Source organism: Podarcis raffonei, chromosome 8 (genome assembly GCF_027172205.1).
Source record: "Podarcis raffonei isolate rPodRaf1 chromosome 8, rPodRaf1.pri, whole genome shotgun sequence".
In the NCBI taxonomy this organism is placed as follows: Eukaryota; Metazoa; Chordata; class Lepidosauria; order Squamata; family Lacertidae; genus Podarcis; species Podarcis raffonei.
Window position 1 is genome coordinate 2,213,776 of NC_070609.1, and position 25,713 is coordinate 2,239,488.

Here is a 25,713-nt window from a genome sequence, read left to right on the forward strand (position 1 = left end):
ACATGACCCGGAAAGCTCTCTGTGGACAAATGCCAGCTCCCTCGGCCTGAAAGTGAGATGAGCGCTGCTACCCCATAGTCGCCTTTGACTGGACTTAACCGTCCAGAGGTCCTTTACCTTAGCTGCTGATATATCACAAAGTTGAAAACCAGATTAGCGCCCAGCCCTACTGTGCACCCTGAACCTTTTCAGAACCGAATCCCTTCTTTAGCCTCAACCTGCAATGGGAAAGAATAGGTCAGGGGCCAAGAACCTGGCTTGCATGCAGAAGGCCTCAGGTTTGAATCTCTGAGGGCATCTTCAGAGTGGGCTGCAAGAGACCCCTGCCTGGAGATGTTATTTAACACGTCAGATTAAATCAAATACACAAGGGATATTTGATGTTATGTTGGAGGGGCCAGCCAGGAAACGGGGAATTATGTTCACATGTGGTGGGGGTGTAAATATGTACAATTTTGGGGGGCAAAGGGTGTTAAAGGAGAGAACAGAAATCACGGGGTTAAAGCTGAACAAAAGTCCAGAGGTAGCACTATTATCAATTTACGATGGGGCGGAAGGTTCGCAGGCTATAAAGGACTTGCTCACAAATTTATTGACAGCAACCACTGCTATGCTATAAGGTCCACTATCCTGTAATATTACATATGAGCCTGTTCTACTGATGAAGCCTAGGATGGCGAAACAAGGCTAATATTCCAGAAATCCTCGTCTTAGACTCTGTGAAAGGATTGTGTGGAACCGTAACAACCTTTCATGTGGATTGTTGGACTCTATGAACAGACAGGTGGAATAGACACTTATACATGTATGGACCTTATGCATGAACTGACTAGAGCAGCGGTTCTCAACCTGTGGGTGCCCAGATGTTGTCAGACTACAACTCCCATCATCCCAGAGCTCTGGCCTTGCTAGCTAGGGGTGATGGGAGTTGTAGTTCAACAACATCTGGGGACCCACAGGTTGAGAAAGGCTGAGCTAGAGAATGAACTGATTCAGTGGGTCTTCTGCTTTTTCGTTGAACTTTATGAGACTTCCGTTGAAATCTACAATTTGATACAATGGACATTATACCTTATTTATTCAAAAGTACAGCCGGTTACGTCTTGTGTGTTTATTGAGTATGTTTCAAGTAACCAGAGGTTTGTCGTTGTCGTTTTGCTAAGGAAGTGGAAGGGGGCTAGCAGAATATAAAATGGAAGAATGGTACAAAGAGGTTTGGGATATAGCTATTAATACGATACAATACGATAATCTTTATTGTCATTGTCCCTTACAGAACAACGAAATTGAAAAATCTACATCAGACATTCAAAACCCAACAAGCCTGCTATCCCAACTATCCCAACCTGGTTAGCCCCCTAAAAACTCTGATACCCCATTTTTAAATACAATATACTCCCATACAGACTCCTTAAAAAGCTAAAGGTAAAGGGACCCCTGACCATTAGGTCCAGTCGTGGCCGACTCTGGGGCTGCGGCGCTCATCTGGCTTTATTGGCCGAGGGAGCCGGCGTACAGCTTCCGGGTCATGTGGCCAGCAGGACTAAGCTGCTTCTGGCGAACCAGAGCAGTGCACGGAAATGCCGTTTACCTTCCCGCTGGAGCGGTACCTATTTATCTGCTTGCACTTTGACGTGCTTTCGAACTGCTAGGTTGGCAGGAGCAGGGACTGAGCAACGGGAGCTCACCCCGTCGCAGGGATTCGAACCGCCGACCTTCCGATCGGCAAGCCCTAGGCTCTGTGGTTTAACCCACAGTGCCACCCGCGTCCCTACAGACTCCTTACAATGCATTTAAAACCAAAATCACATTTGGGTAGAAACTGTTTCTCAGGCGGCTAGTCTGAGAAATTATTTAATGATAAATTAAAATGTACCATTTAGGTAAGACGGGGAATATGTAGGAGAAATGATTTTGAAGAGATAGGGAGGGCGTTTGCAGAATTTGTATTGTTAAAACGGAAAGGGGTTAAACCAGCGCGAGAAGCGTCGCAATTTTGGGTCTGGCAGTTTCCTATTTTCCTAAGTTCCTATGAGGTCTGTGGGTGGTGGAGGCAGAAAAATCTCTCTCTGTGTGACTGGTGGTTCTTGGCTAAACCGGCAGCTCTCCTTGAACCGTCTCGCTTGCCCTCCCCACACAACAGCCTTTGTTCCAGCCTTGTCCCCTGGAAGTCTTGTAAAAACCCATAGAGGGTTGGGTAAACTTAAGGGGGATGCGTCACTCCATCCTGGAGAAGGCGAGAGCAAGAGGTCGCTCCGTCTGGGAAACAATGAATTCATTCAAGAGAGGCGGCAGGTCAGAGAGGAAAAAGTGGAGGCCTCCGACATCGCCCTCCTCCCCACTCCTCGCCCTCCCTGTCCCCAGGACCATATGAGAACTTTTCACCACGCTATGGGGAAGAGCAAGGGGGCAAAACATGGAGCCTGGGAGCAGAGATGGAAAGGAGAGGACCGGATGGAGGAGGAGAAGGATGCAAGGACGCCACGCACATCACATCGCAAGCATCTGCCAAGACTTCGGAAGCTCAGGACAGCCTCCTGCATGAGGCCAAAGGCTCATTGAGTCCAGCATCCTCTGTCTCACGGCGGCCAAACAGAGGCTGGTGGGAAACTCAACCCGGGATTCAAAAGCATCTCTGCCTCCGACCATAGCCAGATAATAATAATAATAATTTATTATTTATACCCCGCCCATCTAGCTGAGTTTCCCCAGGCACTCTGGGCGGCTCCCAATCAAGTGTTTAAAACAATACAGCATTAAATATTGAAAACTTCCCTAAACAGGGCTGCCTTCAGATATCTTCTAAATGGCAGGTAGTTGTTTATCTCTTTCACATATGATGGGAGGGCGTTCCACAGGGCGGGTGCCACCACCGAGAAGGCCCTCTGTCTGGTTCCATGTAACCTCACTTCTCGCAATGAAGGAACCGCCAGAAGGCCCTCGGCGCTGGACCTCAGTGTCCGGGCAGAACGATGGGGGTGGAGATGCTCCTTCAGGTCTACTGGACCGAGGCCATTTAGGGCTTTAAAGGTCAGCACCAACACTTTGAATTGTGCTCGGAAACGTACTGGGAGCCAATGCAGATCTCTCAGGACCAGTGTTATGTGGTCCCGGCGGCCACTCCCAGTCCCCAGTCTAGCTGCCACATTCTGCATTAGCTGTAGTCACCTTCAAAGGTAGCCCCACGTAGAGCGCATTACAGTAGTCCAAGCGGGAGATACTTCTCTGGTTATACCCAGAGCTGGAAAGACAACATGATACATACTAGGTACGACTGGCAGATGAAATTACTGGATTACACAGAAATGGCATGATTACCAGGGAAAATCAGAAACCAGGAGGATCAAAATTTCAACAAAGAACGGGACAAATATATACAGTGGTACCTCGGGACGCGGGTGGCGCTGTGGGTTAAACCACAGAGCCTAGGGCTTGCCGATCAGAAGGTCGGCAGTTCGATCCCCGCGATGGGGTGAGCTCCCGTTGCTCGGTCCCTGATCCTGCCAACCTAGCAGTTCAAAAGCACGTCAAAGTGCAAGTAGATAAATAGGTAAATGGCGGGAAGGTAAATGGCGTTTCTGTGCGCTGCTCTGGTTTGCCAGAAGTGGCTTAGTCATGATGGCCACATGACCCGGAAGCTGTACGCCGGCTCCCTCGGCCAGTAAAGCGAGATGAGCGCCACAACCCCAGAGTCGGCCACAACTAGACCTAACGGTCAGGGGTCCATTTACCTTTACCTCAGGTTACATACGCTTCAGGTTACAGACTCCGCTAACCTCGGGTTAAGAACTTTGCTTCAGGATGAGAACAGAAATCGTGCAGCGGCAGCGCGGCAGCAACTGGAGGCCCCATTAGCTAAAGCGGTGCTTCAGGTTAAGAACAGTTTCAGGTTAAGAACGGACCTCCGGAACGAATTAAGTTCTTAACCCGAGGTACCACTGTACTGTATTTGAAAGACTACTGCAAACACATGAACTCTTTGGCAGGCTTTAAGTAACTCCTGCAACGATACATAGACTTTGGATATAATTGAGGATGGTAAATTAGATGGACTTACAACATGCAGTTAAAAAAAAAAGTTATTTAAAGAAACCACGGAGGGGAGGAAGAAAGTCTTGGGATTCGGAAGAATCTTGTGCAAAATTATTATATTTGTAACAACGTTATCTATGTGAGTGAATTTGTAAAACTAAATAATTTTTTAAATAAAAAAAAAATAGCCCTCTCCATGAATTTGTGCACTCGTCTCCTAAAGCCATCGCTGTCTCCCGTGGCAAGGAGTTCCATAGTTTAACTAGGAACACCTGCTTGTTTTTATCCACCCTGAATCTTCCAACATTCAGCTTTGTTCGATGTCCTCATGTTCCAGTGTTGTGCGAGAGGAAGAAAAACCTCTTTCTATCATCCCCTTTTTATATATATATCATGTCATCTCTAATTCACCTTTTTCCTGAATTAAAATGTCCCGAGCGCTGCAATCTTTCCTCGTTGGGGAGTTGCTCCATCCTCTTGGCTGTTTTGGGATCACACGGCAGGACATTGTTCCAACCCAAGATGTGCTCTTCCAAGACGGCGTTCCCAGCCTCTTCGCACTCCTGTCTCAGCGACGTCTACGCTGGCTTGGTCATGTCTGCAGAACGGAAGAGGGCAAGATCCCCAAGGAGGTGCTCTGCGGGGAGCTGGCTTCAGACACCACTGGCAGAACTCTGCGCTACAAAAATGTCTGCAAACGTAACATGAAGGCTGCCGATATCAGTGTGGGAATCCCTTGCAGACGACCGCTGTGCCTGGAGACGGACAGACAGGTTGTGCATCCGTAGCAGTGACCAGTCGAGGAATGGCCGCTGGGAGGAGGGCAGAGAGAAGAAACACCATGTGCATCAGCAGCAGGACAACTGGTCGCCTTCATCTGCCCCGGCTGCAACAAAACATGTCTCTCCCTTATCGGTCTCAGCTGCAACTGTCCCAACAGCTTGACCTCACCCCCCAAAGATGCACTCCTCCACTGTCTTCCAAGACAGACAAATGCCACGATTATGTGGCACCAGTAATGGTGCCAATTCCACCAATCAAAGCGATCTCACAGGTAAAATGGTGCCAAGTTGTTCAGGGCTTAAAAAAAAAATGACTGCAGTATTCACCAATTCAAAACAAGATTTGTGCAGGAGACAAAACAGTTCTATGAGCTATGCTTGAAAGTACCCGCAACGTTTGCAACGACATAGAGAGAGCAGAGTAGCAGGAGGTCTCCTCGGGAGTAATGGGGGAGGAATTTTATTCCGTTTGCATTCAAGGTAAACCTACCTAATTCACACTTTCTGACCAGAGGAGGAATGACCACAGAGCACAGAGAGAAGAAACACCATGGTGCATCTGCAGCCTTCGTCTGCCCCGGGTGCAATGAAACATGTCTCTCCCCTATCAGTCTACAGCCACAGCAGGAGCTGCAACCATCCCAACAGCTTGACCTCACCCCCAAAGGTGCGCTGCTACGTTATCTCCTGACACAGATGGATGCCAACAAGAAGCAGCTACATCCCAGCCACAGGGACGTGGGTGGCGCTGTGGTCTAAACCACTGAGCCTCTTGGGCTTGCTGATCAGAAGGTCGGCGGTTCGAATCCCTGCGACGGGGTGAGCTCCTGTTGGTCTGTCCCTGCTCCTGCCAACCTAGAAGTTCGAAAGCACGTCAAAGTGCAAGGAGATAAATAGGTACTGCTGCGGCGGGAAGGTAAACTGCGTTTCCATGTACTGCTCTGGTTTCCATCATGGTGTCCTGTTGCGCCAGAAGTGGATTAGTCCTGCTGGCCACATGGCCCGGAAAGCTGTCTGTGGACAAACACCGGTTCCCTCGGCCTGAAAGCGAGATGAGTGCCACAACCCCAGAGTCGCCTTTGACTGGACTTAACCGTCCAGGGGTCCTTTACCTTTACCTTGCCTTACATTCCAGCCACACTCATATATATATATATATATATATATATATATATATATATATATATATATATATATATAAAATTAGTTTTTTAGCTCATCATTTCCAACAATAATTAAACATACTTTTATATCATACAATTTTTTGACTTCCATCAATCACATCTGAAAATTTTCCAATCTATTCACTTAACAGACATTTCTTACTTTCACTAGTACATTTAAATCTCCTAACTAATATGTCTATTCTTTCTCTGCAATGCTTCATATACAAAACTTCTTGTAGTCCTACTAGCCTAATTTACAGTTGCTCTTCAAATAATTCATATACTTCTTCCAGTCTTCTGTAAATCTCTGGTCCCGCAGGTTTCGAATCCTCCCTGTCATTTTGTCCAATTCTGCACAGTCCATTAATTTCGTCTGCCATTCTTCTTTCGTCGGAATTTCTTCTTGCTTCCATTTCTGGGCTAACAATACTCTTGCCTTACATCCCAGCCGCACTCAAGCCAGAGGTTTCTGCAAAAACACTCTCACACATCTCTCCATCCAGAAGGCATTGCCATCGTTCAAGAACAGGGTGGAAGAAGGTCCATGTGGGTTTTGCCTGGGAAGAGTCCGGGGTCCACACAGAGACACTCAGGGGCCAGGCTGCCACGTTCAGTAGCCCCTGGGCCTGCGGCTGCAGAGGTAGCGATGAGGCTGTCAGCCTAGGTGTGGGCTTGGTAAGAGAAGTTTGACAACCACCTTCTCCCTTCCACTGCCTCCGGGCGAGACGGGCCTGGAGGAACTTGGCAAGGAAGTCTGGCAGGGCTGCCAGCTGGTGACAGGCTGCCAGGAGCCAGGCCGGAGAGAAAGAAGCGAGTCCTTTGATCCACAAATGGGTTTTCATTTCCCCCCATTCATCTCCACCGGGGAGAGCAGATCAACATCCAAAGCTGTAGGCTCCCTCTACACCCCCCCTCGGCTTCCTTCTTAGGGGCTACTCCCTCCCAAGCTAGAGGGTGAAAAGCAGGAGCATCATTAGGAAAGAAACTGGAAATAAAACTGCCGGGATCATAATGCAGCGCAGCCACCTTGGAAGCACAGTGGTACCTCGGTTCTCAAACTGAATCCGTTCCGGAAGTCTGTTCCAAAACCAAAGCGTTCCAAAGCCAAGGCGCGCTTTCCCATAGGAAGTAATGCAAAGCGGATTAATCCGTTCCAGACTTTTAAAAACAACCCCTAAAACAGCCATTGAACGTGAATTCTACTATCTAACGAGACCATTGATCCATAAAATGAAAGCAATAATCAATGTAAAGGTAAAGGACCATTAAGTCCAATCCTGGCTGACTGGGGTTGCATCGCTCATCTAGTAGGGGCATGGGCCTGATCCAGTGGCCAGGCTCTTTCTTGAGTTCCTAATGGAGCCCAGTAGTGATGTATGGAAGTGAGAGCTGGACCATAAAGAAGGCTGATCACCGAAGAATGGATGCTTTTGAATTATGGTGCTGGAGAAGACTCTTGAGAGTCCCATGGACTGCAAGAAGATCAAACCTCTCCATTCTTAAGGAAACCAGCCCTGAGTGCTCACTGGAAGGACAGATCCTGAAGCTGAGGCTCCAAGACTTTGGCCACCTCCTGAGAAGAGAAGACTCCCTGGAAAAGACCCTGATGTTGGGAAAGATGGAGGGCACAAGGAGAAGGGGATGACGGAGGACGAGATGGTGGGACAGTGTTCTCAAAGCTACCAGCATGAGTTTGACCAAACTGCCGGAGGCAGTGGAAGACAGGAGTGCCTGGCGTGCTCTGAATCATAGAATCATAGAATCATAGAATCATAGAATCATAGAGTTGGAAGAGACCACAAGGGCCATCGAGTCCAACCCCCTGCCAAGCAGGAAACACCATCAGAGCACTCCTGACATATGGTTGTCAAGCCTCTGCTTAAAGACCTCCAAAGAAGGAGACTCCACCACACTCCTTGGCAGCAAATTCCACTGTCAAACAGCTCTTACTGTCAGGAAGTTCTTCCTAATGTTTAGGTGGAATCTTCTTTCTTGTAGTTTGGATCCATTGCTCCGTGTCCGCTTCTCTGGAGCAGCAGAAAACAACCTTTCTCCCTCCTCTATGTGACATCCTTTTATATATTTGAACATGGCTATCATATCACCCCTTAACCTCCTCTTCTCCAGGCTAAACATGCCCAGCTCCCTTAGCCGTTCCTCATAAGGCATCGTTTCCAGGCCTTTGACCATTTTGGTTGCCCTCCTCTGGACACGTTCCAGTTTGTCAATGTCCTTCTTGAACTGTGGTGCCCAGAACTGGACACAGTACTCCAGGTGAGGTCTGACCAGAGCAGAATACAGTGGCACTATTACTTCCCTTGATCTAGATGCTATACTCCTATTGATGCAGCCCAGAATTGCATTGGCTTTTTTAGCTGCCGCGTCACACTGTTGGCTCATGTCAAGTTTGTGGTCAACCAAGACTCCTAGATCCTTTTCACATGTACTGCTCTCAAGCCAGGTGTCACCCATCTTGTATTTGTGCCTCTCATTTTTTTTGCCCAAGTGCAATACTTTACATTTCTCCCTGTTAAAATTCATCTTGTTTGTTTTGGCCCAGTTCTCTAATCTGTCAAGGTCGTTTTGAAGTGTGTTCCTGTCCTCTGGGGTGTTAGCCACCCCTCCCAGTTTGGTGTCATCTGCAAATTTGATCAGGATGCCCTTGAGTCCATCATCCAAGTCGTTGATAAAGATGTTGAATAAGACCGGGCCCAAGACAGAACCCTGTGGCACCCCACTAGTCACTCTTCTCCAGGATGAAGAGGAACCATTGATGAGCACCCTTTGGGTTCGGTCAGTCAGCCAGTTACAAATCCACTGAGTGGTAGCATAGTCAAGACCGCATTTTACCAGCTTCTTTACAAGAATATCATGGGGCACCTTGTCAAATGCCTTGCTGAAATCAAGGTAGGCTACATCCACTGCGTTCCCTTCATCTACCAGGCTTGTAATTCTGTCAAAAAACGAGATCAGGTTAGTCTGACATGACTTATTTTTCAGAAATCCATGCTGACTATTGGTGATCACAGCATTCCTTTCCAGGTGCTCACAGACTGTTTGCTTAATGATCTGCTCCAGAATCTTCCCTGGTATTGATGTCAGACTGACTGGGCGGTAATTATTTGGGTCCTCTCTTTTCCCCTTTTTGAAAATAGGGACAACATTTGCCCTCCTCCAGTCTGCCGGGACTTCGCCTGTTCTCCAGGAATTCTCAAAAATGACTGCCAGTGGTTCTGAAATCACATCTGCCAGTTCTTTTAATACTCTTGGATGCAGTTCATCTGGCCCTGGAGACTTGAATACATCTAGACTAGCCAAGTATTCTTGTACTATCTCCTTAGTTATTCTGGGCTGTGTTTCCTCTGCTGAATCATTTGCTCCAAATTCTTCAGGTCGGGCATTGTTTCCTTTATCGGAGAAGACTGAGGCAAAGAAGGCATTGAGGAGTTCAGCCCTTTCTGTGTCCCCTGTTTGCATTTCACCATCTTCTCCTCTGAGTGACCCCACTGTTTCTTTGTTCTTCCTTTTGCTACGAACATACCCATAAAAGCCTTTTTTGTTGCTTTTAACCTCTCTAGCAAGCCTGAGTTCATTCTGTGCTTTAGCTTTTCTGACTTTGTGTCTACACGTGCTGGCTATTTGTTTGAATTCCTCTTTGGTGGTTTCCCCCCTTTTCCATTTTTTGTACACATCCTTTTTTAATCTTAACTCAGTTAAAAGTTCTTTAGATAGCCACCCTGGCTTCTTTAGGCACCTTCCATGTTTCCGTCTCATTGGTATTGCCTGAAGTTGTGCTTTTACTATCTCCCTCTTAACAAACTCCCAGCCATCATGAACTCCCTTTCCTTTTAGTATTACTGTCCATGGGATCTCACCCAGCACTTCCCTAAGTTTTATGAAGTCGGCTTTCTTAAAGTCGAGAAATTGAGTCCTAGTATGCTTGGCTGCTCCTTTCCGCTGTATAGTAAACTTCAGAAGAGCATGATCACTCGCGCCTAATGATCCTTCCACTTCTACCCCACTAACCAGGTCATCAACATTGGTTAGGACCAGATCTAAAATGGCTGTTCCTCTTGTAGCTTCTCCCACTTTCTGGACAATGAAGTTGTCTGCAAGGCCAGTGAGGAATCTGTTTGACCTTATGCTCTTGGCTGAGTTTGACATCCAACAAATATCCGGGTAATTGAAGTCCCCCATTACTACTATCTCCCTTCCTTTTGCATGCTTGGCCATCTGTTCCAGGAAGGCATCATCTATGTCCTCCGTTTGGCTTGGGGATCTATAGTAAACTCCCACAATGAGGTCACTGTTATTCTTCTCTCCCTTAATTTTGACCCAAATGCTCTCACTTTGGCTTTGAGGTTCTAAATCTTGGATCTCTTCACAGGTATACACATCCCTGACATATAACGCCACTCCTCCTCCTTTCTTGTCTGGTCTGTTTCTCTGAAATAGATTGTATCCCTCCATTATTACATTCCAATCGTGGGACTTATCCCACCAGGTTTCAGTGATGCCTATTATGTCATATTTAGTTTGCTGTACCAAGAGCTCAAGCTCATCTTGTTTATTTCCCATACTTTGCGCATTAGTGTACAGACATTGAAGTCCATTAATCATTCCCCCGTGTCTCTTATTTAAGGATTTTTTCCTCCCACCACTAGGTCTGCGTGCTGTTTGCTCCATTCGGTCTATGACATTTGGATGATCATCTTCATCAATTGATAGACTCCTACCTTCAGGAGCACTGTCTCCCTCCCCCACATTAGTCAGTTTAAAGCCCTCCTGATGAGGTTTCTGAGATTTTTTGCAAAAACATTCCTCCCAACCGTTGTGAGGTGCAGCCCATCGCTTGCCAGAAGTCCATCTTCAAGAAACTGCATTCCGTGATCTAAGAATCCAAACCGTTCCTGTTTACACCATTTGCGAAGCCAGTTGTTCACTTCCACTATTTTTCCCTCTCTCCCTGGGCCACGTCGTTCAACTGGGAGGACAGATGAGATGACAATTTGTGCATTTAATTGCTTCAATTTCCTGCCCAGAGCCTCGTAATCTCTTTTGATCTTCTGGAGGCTATTGCTTGCAGTGTCATTGGTTCCCACATGAACCAAGAGGAAGGGGTATTTGTCAGTGGGTTTTATGATTCCTTGCAGTCGTTCAGTTACATCTTGGATCTTAGCCCCGGGGAGACAGCACACTTCCCGAGACATCTTGTCAGGCCCACAGATCACTGCTTCTGTTCCCCTCAGTAGGGAATCCCCTATCACCACTACACGCCTCCTCTTAGGTCTGGTCGGGGTTCTTCCGTGAGCTGTCCGTTCCAAGGTCGCCTGCACATTCCCTGAGGACTGCCTTTGCTGCTCGTCTTCATATACCTGATCGACTGTAATGAGGGAGAGATCCTCAAATGGAGTCTGCTCTTCGTCTTCCATGCTAGGGGAAAGGACCTCAAAGCGATTGCGTATTTCTAAACAATCAGAGCAAACCCTGGGCCTCCTACTTCTTTGAGTCACGTTTCTCCATATATCTGGCTCCTGTGTTGGTGAACTAGCCTCCTTCTCAGGGGAGTCCCCTGTCTCCTCCTTGGTGGAGACGGTGTGCTCTGTTGCTTCCAAGAAGAGCTCCAGCTCTCTAATTCTTTGGAGCGTAGCTACACGTTCCTCCAGTTGCTGGACTTTGTCTTTTAAGAGGGCAATCAACATGCAATTGCTGCAGGTAAAGCTGCCTGCAACCTTTGGCAAGATGGCAAACATTGCGCAGGAACCACAGGCGACTGCAGCTGTTCCCTCACCCTCCATCTTGAGAAGGTGTCGTTGGGGGTGACTACAGCGGTCCTCCATCATAAAAAGCGTGAAGACAGGACAAATAAATCCCCCCAAATAAACCTATATCTCCCCCAACAAACGTTTGAGACTAGCTCCCCTAAATCTAAAAGATGGATCAAACTGCGCGCGCCGCTAGGCGCGCGCCGCTGCCCTACAAGCTCTGGTCCAGGGGGTCACGAAGAGTTGGACATGACTAAACAACTAAACAACATTCAAATTCTGCTGATCATCTCCACAAATATTAAGTCTCCAGGAGGTTCTCCATATGTTCTTATGCGTATCAATGACGCTGTTCCCAATGAGGTCCTTTTTTCTGACAGGCGGATCCCATAAGTCCGTTTACACAGCTCCTTGGCTTGGCGTGACGTTTGTTCCCCTGACAATGGAATCTGATGAGATGCAATTACAAAATGCAAGACCTCTTTTCTCCCAGGCAGCTGGGAGGAGGAGGAGGAGGAGGAAGAAGACGGGGAAGGACACGGAGTGAAATGTCTAAAGAGCTGACGGGTTTTCTTTTCAAAACCCAATCTGGCGAACGCCGGCCAAATGCCGCATTCCGGAACGAAGGCGGCAGCGAGGCAGCTGGTCCCCTCCGATAAGCTTTGCCAAATCAACGTTTCAGAAAGAAGGCGCTTGATGGAGCAGCTGTCTTGGGATTCGAAGGAGCAAAGCGTTAAAATTCCCCCAGGGACTGGAAAGCACCAGAAAAAGGCATTTATGGAAAACTGAAGCGGCTGATTCTTGCATCCCTACTGCCTCTCTCCCAAACAAGAGGCGGTGGTGTACACACAGGTCAAGGGTTGTTGATCCTCCAGGGATGACCTGAAGTCTCCAAGTTGGCCCTTCTAGGTCCGGATTTAGGTCTGACGAGGCCCTAAGCTACTGAAGGCAATGGGGCCCTTATATGTCCAGCTGTCCTTTGCCAACAACAAATAGTCACTGTTTTTTGTGTTGAATATACGCTATATGGAGGATGCAGGTGGTGCTGTGGGTTAAACCACAGAGCCTAGGACTTGCCGATCAGAAGGTCGGCGGTTCGAATCCCCACAACGGGGTGAGCTCCCGTTGCTCGGTCCCTGCTCCTGCCAACCTAGCAGTTCGAAAGCACGTCAAAGTGCAAGTAGATAAATAGGTACCACTCCGGCGGGAAGGTAAACGGCGTTTCTGTGCGCTGCTCTGGTTCGCCAGAAGCTGCTTAGTCATGCTGGCAACATGACCCGGAAGCTGCACGCCGGCTCCCTTGGCCAATTAAGCGAGATGAGCACCACAACCCCAGAGTCGGCCACCACTGGATCTAACGGTCGGGGTCCCTTTATCTTTACCTATATGGTAATTGATGGACCTAATAGGTATCTCAAGCCATTTGCACAACTAATCTGCATTCTTAAGAAGGTTTCTTCTCCAGCCTTCAGAAAGTAGCTGGAAGTGGGGAGACAGAAAAAAAGTCCCCCTTTTCTTCCACTCTGTAGTTTTAACCTGAAATATTAGGTGCAGTTCTGAGCCCAGAGCTCAGAAACTGCTCGCACTAATGAAATTCCCTGCTGCAAAATGCACCTGGAGCAACGGGAGTTTCGGACGCTGCTCTCGATGGAGTCCATTTCACTGTCAAAGAGCTCTTACTGTCAGAAAGTTTTCCCGTATGTTTAGACGGAATCTCCTTTCTTTCTTTCTTTTTAAAAATATATCTTTATTAATTTAAAATAAATACATTTACAAAAAACAGACGTACATACAAGTTAACAAACATACAATCAAACAAACAAATAACAGAAAAAATCAAACCAACCATCACACTATAAGATATAAGGAGATTAATAAAATTATCATCATATATACTCCTGGTATTGAACACAAGTATTACTTTACAGCGCACAGTTACATGTTTCTTATATAATTTCTTTTTACCTCCCTACAAACTTATACAATACAGGGATCAGTCTAATTCCGCCAAGATGTTTCCTTTTATTCCATCGCTTTCTAAATATTCTTTAAAGACGGAATCTCCCTGTAACTTTGCAAACCAGCACCGACGGAGACGGCATCACAACCTTTGTATTTCCCAAGGTTTAGGGAAGCTTTTAAGGTTTGATGTATTACGGTATTTTAATGATTTGTTGGAAGCCGCCCAGAGTGGCTGGGGCAGCCCAGCCAGATGGGAGGGTTATAAATAATAATAATAATATATTATTATTATTATTATTATTATTATTATTATTATTATTATTATATTTCCAGACCGGAGAAACCGACAGCTCCTGTGCTGTAGGAAGTACAGTGGTACCTCGGGTTAAGTACTTAATTCGTTCCGGAGGTCCGTTCTTAACCTGAAACTGTTCTTAACCTGAAGCTCCACTTTAGCTAATGGGGCCTCCCGCTGCCGCCGCGCGATTTCTGTTCTCATCCTGAAGCAAAGTTCTTAACCTGAAGCACTATTTCTGGGTTAGCGGAGTCTGTAACCTGAAGTGTATGTAACCTGAAGCGTATGTAACCCGAGGTACCACTGTATTCTGGTGGGCAAGGCTGGACAAAGGGGGCAGGGCTTGGGGAGTAGCTCCCCCTTTGACTCGGCCCCCATAAAACTTTTCCACCACTTCAGATCTTCCCTCTTCCATTTCTCTGTATGGCCTCCCGGCAAGGGAGCGTCACAGCAGCGAACATTTCTGTGGCTTAGGTTCTCTAAACAGGAGCGCTGGGGAGGGCGAAGGCTCCTTTGGCAGACAGGAGGGGTGACGTCAAGTCTCCGTTTCCACCCCTGGGGGGGGGCCAAGGGCCCCTGACCAAACAGACAGGGCATTCCTGGAGGGGGGTAAACGGCCTCCAATTCTACTCCCATCATCCGGAGACGCCTTTGATTCTGCAATGCCCATGGCTGGCTGTTCCCATTACAGTGGTACCTCGGGTTAAGTACTTAATTCGTTCTGGAGGTCCCTTCTTAACCTGAAACTGTTCTTAACCTGAAGCACCACTTTAGCTAATGGGGCCACGCGATTTCTGCTCTCATCCTGAAGCAAAGTTCTGACTTTCTGGCTTAGCGGAGTCTGTAACCTGAAGCGTCTGTAACCCGAGGTACCACTGCATTCTGCCTTTTCCCTGCTCTCTCCCTTCAACGGCATCGGGGTCCCAAACTATAAAAGGAAGTTGGAAAGAGATACACCCAAGGAGGGGGGGGGGAATTGCACTGTATTGGAGGTCCAAGAGACATTCACCCAGCGGGGCCGAATTAGGTTTGATGCGGCCCTAAGCTCCTGAAGGTAATGCGGCCCTTTATATGTCCAGCTGTCCTTTGTCCACAACAAATGGTCGCTGTTTTTTGTGTTGAATATATGCTAGATGGTAATTGATGGACCTAATAGGTATCTAAAACCATTTGCCATGCAACCAGTCCATGCAGAATGTAGGTAAAGGTAAATGGACCCCTGTCCATTAGGTCCAATCACGGACGACTCTGGGATTGTGTAAAGGAAAAAAAACCATGGATGTACATTTCCAAATATAAGATTAAAAAACAAATAAAATAGAACCTACATACAGCAACCATGTCACATAGAGGAGGGAGAAAGATTATTTTCTGCTGCTCCAGAGAAGCGGACACGGAGCAATGGATCCAAACGACAAGAAAGAAGATTCCACCTAAACATTAGGAAGAACTTCCTGACAGTAAGAGCTGTTTGACAGTGGAATTTGCTGCCAAGGAGTGTGGTGGAGTCTCCTCCTTTGGAGGTCTTTAAGCAGAGGCTTGACAACCATATGTCAGGAGTGCTCTGATGGTGTTTCCTGCTTGGCAGGGGGTTGGACTCGATGGCCCTTGTGGTCTATTCCAACCCTATGATTCTATGATTCTATGATTCTATGGCTCCTGTGATACAAGTCATGGGCCCCGCCTGCTAGCCTGCTCCCTCAAATATCCCTGGTTTGCTCCTTTCTATATATAGGGTGCCGACATTCTGCATGGACTGGTTACATGGCAACATGTGCAAATGGCTTGAGATACCCTTGAGATCCATCAATTACCATCTAGCATATATTCAACACAAAAAACAGCGGTCATTTGTTGTTGACAAAGGACAGCTGGACATAGAAAGGGCCCCATTACCTTTAGTCCCTGCTCCTGCCCACCTAGCAGTTCGAAAGCACGTCAAAGTGCAAGTAGATCAATAGGTACCGCTCTGGCGGGAAGGTAAACGGCGTTTCCGTGCGCTGCTCTGGTTCGCCAGAAGCGGCTTAGTCCTGCTGGCCACATGACGCGGAAGCTGTACGCCGGCTCCCTCGGCCAATAAAGCGAGATGAGCGCCGCAACCCCAGAGTCGTTCGCGACAGGACTTAACTGTCAGGGGTCCTTTACCTTTTTTTTAGACGCTGCAGAAGATTTCCATGCCTAAGGGTTTGCAATCTGACGATGAGCATCCACCTGGAGCCCTGCTCAGATGCCAGCTCTGGGTCCTATCCTGGCTGCTGTATCCTTATGTGCAGGAATGCAAGACTCTGCCTGAGCCAGACCCATTCAGTGCTGCCAACAAACACCCAAAATCAGAAACGTTCCTAAAGAAGCTATTGCTTGTTTCCCAAAATGAATGTGGTTGAATTTTATTTTATTTTAAAGACACCGATGTGGTAATCTCGACAAAAGAATCGGATCTTGGCAGCATGCATAAGAACTCAATGGAAAACAGCCACAGATCTTACACTGAACGCTTGGGTACCACTCACTTATAATGGAGAAAACTACGTATAATTTGAGATTTCGACAGGGACTATTTGGCATTCCTTCATGACATCGTTTTCAAGACATGGCTGGCAAATCTGGAAAGATCCTTGATAATCTGGCAACGCTGATAGTCTTAACTTGGTCTTTGCTGTTTTAACCCACTCATTCTGCGTGCCTCCTTTATAGTTTTGCTCGTCACCTTTTAATTTTTGTTTGCCACACACCGGCGGCTGTTCCCAAACCACCTTCTCCCCCCCATCCAATCTCCAAAATCACAGCGGCGGCTGTGCCCCACTGCCATCTCCTCTGCCAGCCCTCTCCGCAGCTGCCCTGAATTTTCTGGGGAAGCGGGAAGCAGAAAGCAACGTATATAGTTCGTGCCATCATTGCTGAAACGAAAGGCAAGGCTTTGAAACCCAAGAAATTCCATTTCCTTCCGAGTAGCGGAGGCAGATTGACCTGAGATGAACCCGGCCCTTTTCGGAACGCACAGAAAACCCTCAGGGCAAGGCAGGCTACAAGGAGCCAAGTCTTGTCTTAGGCCAACCACATCCATACAGAGAGGCAGTGTGGTGTAGCAGTTAGTGTCTCAGACTAGGACCTGGGATAGGTCAGGGTTCAAATCCTGCCCGCCCAGCTATGAAGTTCGCTTGGTATGACCTTGGCTAGAGGCTGCCCCTTAGGCTAACCCGCCTCACAAGGTTGTTGTGGCGTTGATATGAGGACTGGGACCTGGGTTCGAATCTCCAGTTGTTGCCTCTCAACCCCACCAACCTACCTACCTCACGCGGTTGTTTTGGGAATAAAATGAGGAGGGGGAGAGCCACAGTCCTTGGGAGGAAAAGGTGGGATACAAATGCAAATGATAATACAGTGGTACCTCGGGTTACATACGCTTCAGGTTACATACGCTTCAGGTTACAGACTCCGCTAACCCAGAAATAGTACCTCGGGTTAAGAACTTTGCTTCAGGATGAGAACAGAAATCGTGTTCCAGCGGCAGCAGGAGTCCCCATTGGCTAAAGTGGTGCTTCAGATTAAGAACAGTTTCAGGTTAAGAACGGACCTCCAAAACGAATTAAGTACTTAACCTGAGTTACCACTGTATTGTCAAGAATGTCCAGAGCAGAAGCTGAACCGGGCCGTGATCGCAGAGTCCATTTTGTGCACGTGCAGAGTGCGTTTTCTCCCACCGCGAAGTAACTGCAGCTGGATGAGTGGGGGGATTTGAATTCCAAGCCCAGCGCTCTAGCTGTTACAACACACTGCCTCTCGATCCTTTCAGCTCCTTGCAATGCCTTCCCAGCACCTAAGGTAAAGGTAAAGGGACCCCTGACAATTAGGTCCAGTCGTGGCCGACTCTGGGGTTGCGGCGCTCATCTCGCTTTATTGGCCGAGGGAGCCGGCGTACAGCTTCCGGGTCATGTGGCCAGCAGGACTAAGCCGCTTCTGGTAAACCAGAGCAGCGCATGGAAACGCCGTTTACTTTCCCACCAGAGTGGTACTTATTTATCTACTTGCACTTTGATGTGCTTTCGAGCTGCTAGGTTGGCAGGAGCTGGGACAGAGCAATGGGAGCTCACCCCGTAACGGGGATTCGAACCGCCGACCTTCTGATCGGCAAGTCCTAGGCTCTGTGGTTTAACCCACAGCGCCACCCACATCCCATTCCCAGCACCTAAAGCTCCCCCCCAAAAAAAATCTCCAGAGGCTTTGCACACCTTTTACAACCCATTTTCTCTCTGCACTGCACTCCCCCTTCCTTGGCTCCAGAAATGTCTTCCTCTCCTCTTTCACGTCCAAATCTGCCCCTCCAAACCCAATCCTATAAAATTCAATCGCTTTTCCAACGCAGGACCCCTACCCAACTCCGCCAGAAAGAGCGCCTGACCGCTGGCCAGCCCCTTGTTCGCAATTTGCTCCTCCATATCCCACACACCCGCTACACAAAAACCGACACATGACTCCCTTTCTCTCTCCATTGAAAAACCGAGCATTGCATTCCACGCCCAGCTCCTGGAACAGATATTCCCCCCTTTCTTTTCCCCACTCCCGCAACTGTTCCAAGCTGAAGACCTCCCTGCTGTCTGCATTCGGCCGCAGAACGGATCCCAGCACGCTTTTTAGGGTGCTGGATCTCGCAACCCCAACACTCGCTCGCCCACACTGTTAAAAACACAACAAGGGCCCAGAAAGCCTCACAGATCCACAGGGACTTTCCTAGGAAGGATTCCTGGAGCGTGAGCTGAGCCAAGCCTCCCACTTCCTGCAGGATGCCCAAGAACAACACCAACCCCTCAAAAAAAACCCACAAATTGCGCAATGCGCACCTAAACTCTGCCCATGCACAAAGTTCAAAATGTGAGACGGGTTGCTGATGCGGCGCTTGGTGGTTTGGCACACCGGGCTTTGCCAAGCTGGCAGGCACCCTGCAAATATTTTGGACTACAACTCCCATCAGCCACAATCAGGGCTGATGGGAGTTGTAGTCCCAAACATCTGGAAGAGGCCCGGTTGGCGAAGCCTGGTTGACGCGTGTGTGTGTGTGTGTGTGTGTGTGTGTGTGTGTGTGAGAGAGAGAGAGAGAGAGAGAGAGAGAGAGAGAGATCACACTTGTTCCTTTTGGTTTGGTCTTTCTTTAACCCTGATTCTCATAGGATTGCAGAGTTGCAAGGGACCCCTAAAGGTAATCCAATCCAACCCTGTGGCAATGCAGGAATCACAGCTGAAGACTCCCCCAGGGACGGCCATCTAGGCTCTGTTTAAAGACCTCCAAGGAAGGAGAGTCCACCAGAGAAGGTGGGGCGTGTGGAGGGCATCACTTTGCACTAATCCTCCCCCCCCTTTGAAGTAAACAGCGGTTTACTCCAAAGTAACTGCCCTATGGGAAATGGAGAGCCGTGTGACCCAGCAGAATCCACAGCTGGCGAAGGGTGGTAACTCAATGGTAGGGCCGGCACCTTCCATGAAGAAGATCCTGCATTCAAATCCTGCAAAAACTCCTCTGGTAACCCTAGAGAGCAGCTGCCAGTCAGTGCAGGTAATACACAGCTGGATGGGCCAAGGGCCTGACTCAGTACAAAGCAGCTTCCAGAAAGGGTCGGAGCTCCGAAGAGTGTCTGCTTCGCATGCAGACGGTCCCAGGTTCTATTCTCAACAGCTGTGACTCCTGCATTGCAGGGGGTTGGACTAGATGACCCCTAGGAGTCCCATAAAATCCCACAATCTCCAAAGAGAGGCTGGGAGAGACTACCTGCCTGAAAGCCTGGAGAGCCGTGGCTGCCAGTCAGTGCTGCCCGTATGGAGTTAGAATGGACCAACGAACAGTCCGACTCATCCTGACGCAGGTTCTTCTGTTCCCAACTGGTACCCAAGACAAAATGGCACTCCTTTACTCTGGATTAACGCTCCCAGGGTGTGGAGTGTGAAAGATGGGTGCTTTGGTTCCGTAGGTAAACGTAAAGGTAAAGGGACCCCTGCCCATTAGGTCCAGTCATGGCCGACTGGCCGAGGGAGCCGGCATACAGCTTCCGGGTCATGTGGCCAGCATGCCTAAGCCGCTCCGGCGAACCAGAGCAGCGCACGGAAACGCCGTTTACCTTCCCGCCAGAGTGGTACCTATTTATCTACTTGCACTTCGTGCTTTCGAACTGCTAGGTCGGCAGGAGCTGGAACTGAGCAATGGGAGCTCACCCCGTCGTGGGGATTCGAACCACCAACCTTCTGATCGGCAAGTCCTAGGCTCTGTGGTTTAGACCACAGCGCCACCCGCATCCCTTTGGTTCCGTAGAGACAAGCATAAAATGTGCATCAGAGACCCACCCTGCAACTGGGCATTTTGAGAGCAAAAACCTGCCTTTTTCCACCACTGTTGGTTGATGGAGACATCAGCTGGACAGTTCCACCACCCAGCCCTTACTTGAAACCAGCGAGTTTCAATTAGTTCAACTGAGTTTCCTTGTGGGAAAGATGCTCAATGTTGCAGCATCAGGGTGGAGCATAGGAGTCATTGAAGCAGAAGGCGACCCAACCCAAAGAGTGGCGACGGCAGCAGTGGTTCTTGCAAAAGAACAGCAACTGGAATCAGGTGAGAAACACAGAACTGTAAGGTTGGGAGGGGCCCTCCAGCGGTCATCTAGCCCAACCCTCTGCAAGGCAGGAATCTCAGCTAAAGAATCCCTGATGAACATCCAACCTCTGTTTAAAAACCACCAGCAAAAGAGAGTCCACCACCTTCCGAGGACGTACGTTTGAGTGCCAGCGGCTCCTGCCCTCAAAAAGTCGTTCCTAAAGTTTAGCCGGAATCTCGAAATTTGAACCCACCGCCTCAGGCCCTCCTCTCCGGAGCAGCAAAAAAAGCAAGCCTGCCCTCCAAAACCCCTTCCTTGGGGGCCTTAGCCCCACAACCTGCTTTTCGGTACCAAAGCTCCGCTCGGGGGAAACGGCAAGGGTGCCTCTGAACATGCGCAGAGCGCCTAACTCCTCCTAACGCCAGCGGCGGGCTGATGAGAGCCAGGCCCCCAGAAATGCGTGAGCAAAGTTTATGAGAGGAGAGGGGAGCGTGACGGGGAGAATTCCTGGCACCAGAACTTTAAAAGGCCATGCTGGGGATTAAAGAGGCCTGCCCCACAGAAGCCTGTGTGCCGGGGAGGAGGCGCCGTTCCTGCGAGGCAGTGTCCCTCAGTTCAAAGGCAGGCCAGTTATTCATCACATTTACGCCCAGCGTGTTTTACAATCCTGCCTTGCATTCTTCCCGAGACGCATGTGCCCCACCGCACCCCACGGCCGCAGATGGAGGAAACCAGGCCCAAGACCACGTGACGGCTAACCAGCTGCGTGCCTCATAGAGCATGTGCAGAGAGCCCTTGTTTATTTCTTGAGTTGCTGCATGTATACCCCTCCAAGGAGCTTGAGGCAGCGGCGTTATCCCCATCCTCGGCAAAACCCCACAACAACCCTGCGAGGTTGGCTGAGAGGCAGGGAGTTCCAGGGCCAAGCGAGGGATTTGAACCCTGGTCTCCTAGGTCCTGCTCTAACCACTGCACCACCCTGCCTCTCTCAACCACACCTGAAAGCAAGCCTATGTTTAACCATATGAAACCTCAAAAACTCCCAGCACAAAAGAGCCAGCTCTTTTGTGTTGGAAATTTTTGAGGTTTTTTTTTTTTAACAAAAAGAAATTTTGGAGGACGGGGTGGGCGAGAGATTAAGAGGTCCAGCTTAAATCTACCTGGAAGGTACACAGTCTTTGGCCTGAAAGTGCTTTTAATCCACACTAAGCCCCCCTGGCTATTACTAGGTGCGCCTGCGAGCAAAAAGCACTCTGCACATGCTCTTGAAAACCCCCTTTGTATTCCAACATTCGCCTCTCTGCCAGGATCAAAAAACCCAAACCTTCCAGCAGAGCCAGTGGGAGCAAGCTCCCCAGGAAACTCAAGGGGGCTTACTTCCGAGTAAGACATCCATGCATGCATTACACACACACACACACACACACACACCCCGGACATTTTCGGGGATCCGCTGTTTCCAAAGCGCACCGACGCGCGACTCACCCTGCCAGATTGTGCCGGAGTCTTCGCGTCTCCCGGTTCTCAGTTCCCAGTCCAAACCATCACCGCTGCCTCTGCCATGCTGGGGATACTGGCCGAGCCCTCCCGGGCGTGGGAAGGAAGGGAAACGCTCCTGGCTCTCAGATCCAGCTGGTAGAAAGAATAATAATAAAAAACCCGCCTTCCTTTGACTGCACACACTCGGAGAGGTCTTTCTCGCTTTCTCTCTCTTTCTTTCTCCCCCGCCCTTAGAGCTTGTGGGGAGAAGGGGGTGGGGGGCTAAGCCAGACCACCCCCCAAGCCTCGACTTCCAGGTTCCCCACCCCTCCTTTTCTTGCAGATTTCTGGGGTTTTGGGAGATTTCTGGAGAGAGACAAATATAGCCACCTCTCCTCTCTTTTTTTGGAGACCAGGCGCGCAACAGATCCCAGCTGCAGAAACTGGGAGATGGGAGAGGAAGGTGGGGGGGAGGGAGAAAGGAAGGGGGAGGGGAGAGGGGTGGAGGGAAGGAGGTGGGGGGAGAGGAGAACAAGCAAATGAAGGGAGGGGGGGATGTTGCACGGAGGGGGGGTGGCGAGGGGAGAGGAGGAGGGAAGAAAAAGCCGAGCAAGAAATTCTCTCACACTCACTTCTGCTGGAGAGTTTCCTGCGCGCAGACAGATGCGGGAGGGCGGGCTTTTAACTCCTCGCTCCCCAGACTGGCAAATCTGCTACGTTTTCTTGGTCAAAGACAAAGACCAAAAAAAGAGGTCCCTGGTCGAGTTTTTTTGTTCTAACACGTGGAAGCTGAACCTTGAACATCCAAGCGCGCGATGCATCCCCCCGGCGCGTAATTCCTTACCAAAATAATAATAGCAATGTTTGCTGGTGGTGTGGTGCTGTAAGTTTGGCTAGAATCGGCGAGAGTTTTTCTGAGCATGCACAAAGTGCATTTAAAACTCGTTGGCTGGTGGAACTGACAGCTTGGCTAGAATTGGCACAGAGGCTTCTCACCCATGAGTAATTTTCTGGTGCCGCAGCTTTGGAAGAAGCGCGGCAAGAGTTTTTCTGAGCATACACAAAGTGCATTTAAAACTCATTGGCTGGCAGAACTGTCAGCTTGGCTGGAATTGGCACAGAGGCTTCCCCCTGCTACGCCACCCATACTTTTCTGGTGCCGCAGCTGAGCCCCGGGGCTTTGGAAGAAGCGTGGCGAGCGTTTTTCTGAGCATGCACAAAGTGCATTTAAAACTCATTGGCTGGTGTTAGGTAGGTAGCCATGTTGGTCTGACGCAAATAAATATCTGGTATCTGAAGAAGTGTGCATGCACACAAAAGCTTATACCCAGAACAAACTTAGTTGGTCTCTAAGGTGCTACTGGACATTTTTTAAATTTATTTCATTGGCTGGTGGTACTGTAAGCTTGGCTGGAATTGGCTCGGAAGGTTTTCACCACCGTTGCCACGGTTGTTTTCCCGGTGCCACCTGGAACTTGTGAAGAAACATGAGAGTTTCTCTGAGCATGTACAAAGTGGTTTTTAAAATAATAATAAAAATAAAAATAAAGTTTGCTGGTGGCTAGAACTTGCACAGAGGCTTCCCACCACAATTATTCTGGTGTCGCAGCTGAGCCTTGTGACTTGTGAAGAGACATGACAAAGGTTTCTCTGAGCAGCCACAAAGTGCAAGGTAAAGGTAAAGGTACCCCTGCCCGTACGGGCCAGTCTTGACAGACTCTAGGGTTGTGCGCTCATCTCACTCTAGAGGCCGGGAGCCAGCGCTGTCCGCAGACACTTCCGGGTCATGTGGCCAGCGTGACAAGCTGCACCTGGCGAGCCAGCGCAGCACACGGAAACGCCGTTTACCTTCCCGCTGGTAAGCGGTCCCTATTTATCTACTTGCACCCGGTGGTGCTTTCAAACTGCTAGGTTGGCAGGCGTTGGGACCGAGCGACGGGAGCGCACCCCGCCGTGGGGATTCGAACCGCCGACCTTTTGATCGGCAAGTCCTAGGCGCTGAGGCTTTTAAGAGACATGACAAAGGTTTCTCTGAGCAGCCACAAAGTGCACCTTCCCCCAAAACACAAATGTGCACCTTCCTTGTTGAGAAAATGCCAGAGCTTACCCCCACATCCTTGGCATTCAAGGCCAATGTCCCTGAGTCAGAAAAGGCTTCCCACACCCTTTCGCTTGGAAAATAAACAGTGACTAGACTACAGACTCTGGAAGCTGCGAAGACATTCCGATGGATGACTGAGAACTGGTAGCTGCTGGTGAAGAGCGAAACACGCTTTATTTCTCAGCCTCGGGTCTCCAGATGATGTTGGACTACAAATCCCATCACCCCTAGCTAGCAGGCATGATGGGAGTTGTAGTCCAACAACATCTGGCGACTCAAGGCTGAGAAAGCCTTCCCTGCAATATGGGAAAGCGGGGAGGAGACGTCTAGTTCAAACAAACCGAAAACATTCCTCAGATGTGAGGAACTTAACATTACGCATATAAATCTGCAAATACATTCCAAAGGTCTATTTTTAGGTTTCCGATAGGCCGCACACACCAGTGGGGACGTTGGACTAAATTATGTCAATTTCATTTTCTATCGGTTTCCAATTTTCCCAGTCTTAAATTCATTTCCATGTCAGCTTGAAATTTTGCTTTTGATCCTTGCAAAAAAACCCCGCAACCACCAGCATTTTTAGCGTGGATTTTCCCCAAACGGGCACATTTTCGTATGCAATTTTTGCAGCCCATCCTATGGATTATAGCCAATTCGCTTTTACTCAGAGTAGACCCATTGAAATGAATGGAACCAAGTCAGGCATTTTTTTCTCTGTGCCCTTCCCCATATGAATGTGAGCCTGCATACATGCAAGTGCATTTTTGCACCTATGTTTTGCGCTGGAGATTCAACATTGCAAAATGTGGTTCGTGTATTGTTTCTGGGGAAGTGCAGATAGGATTTTGTTCAAAAGCTGAACCAAACTTCTCAACTGATGCTTGAGCGCACTGAATGATTCAACTCTGCAACATTTGCCATCGAGATGACTCAACCCTGCCTTCCCATTAGTTTCTACTATATTGTTTTATTTATTATTTAATTTAAATCTCATTTTCCTGTTAATTATGTTGTTTCGAATGTGCATTTCATATTTGATCTTCCTCTGCAATTTTTTATTTTGGAGTGCTTTCTTTGATGTATTAATGGAGGCCGTGAACTGCTTCGAGGTATTTTTCTTTAAAATATAAAGCAGTATAGGAACGAAACCAACAGCAGTCACAACATTTATATACCCCCAGAATGAAAAGAAAAATGGTTCAATAAAATAAACACAAGAAATGCCTGCTGGATCAGACCAATGCCGCTGCCCCTGTCCAGCTTCTTCTTCTTCTTCTCTGGCGATCCCTCGTAGCCGAGTAAGATTGTCTTCCATAAACACGGTTTTAAAAGTGAGTCCGTAAGTGACTGTGGAGGCCAGTTCTGGATCCACATGTCCTTCCGCAGTGAGGACACAGGTTTCTGGGCAGGAGTTGATCCCGGTGTGGATTTGCCAAGTGTGCCTTCCTCTTAGCACGTTTCTCCCTTGTGTCCTGAGTTCGAGTGCCTTCAAAACCCAAGACACCTTTGGTCAAGGCTGTTCTCCAACCGGAGTGCTCGCAGGCCAGTGTTTC

General features: G+C 48.7%; 1 protein-coding gene across 1 annotated transcript in view; it reads right to left on the minus strand.

The window, feature by feature from the left end:
• Positions 1–22,520, minus strand: part of PLEKHG2 (pleckstrin homology and RhoGEF domain containing G2) — a 77,113-nt gene extending 54,593 nt beyond the window's left edge. The window contains exon 1 of the mRNA XM_053397647.1: positions 22,066–22,520. The gene's annotated coding sequence lies outside the window, so the exon portion shown is untranslated. The remainder of the gene's footprint in view (positions 1–22,065) is intronic.
• Positions 22,521–25,713: the final 3,193 nt, after the last annotated feature.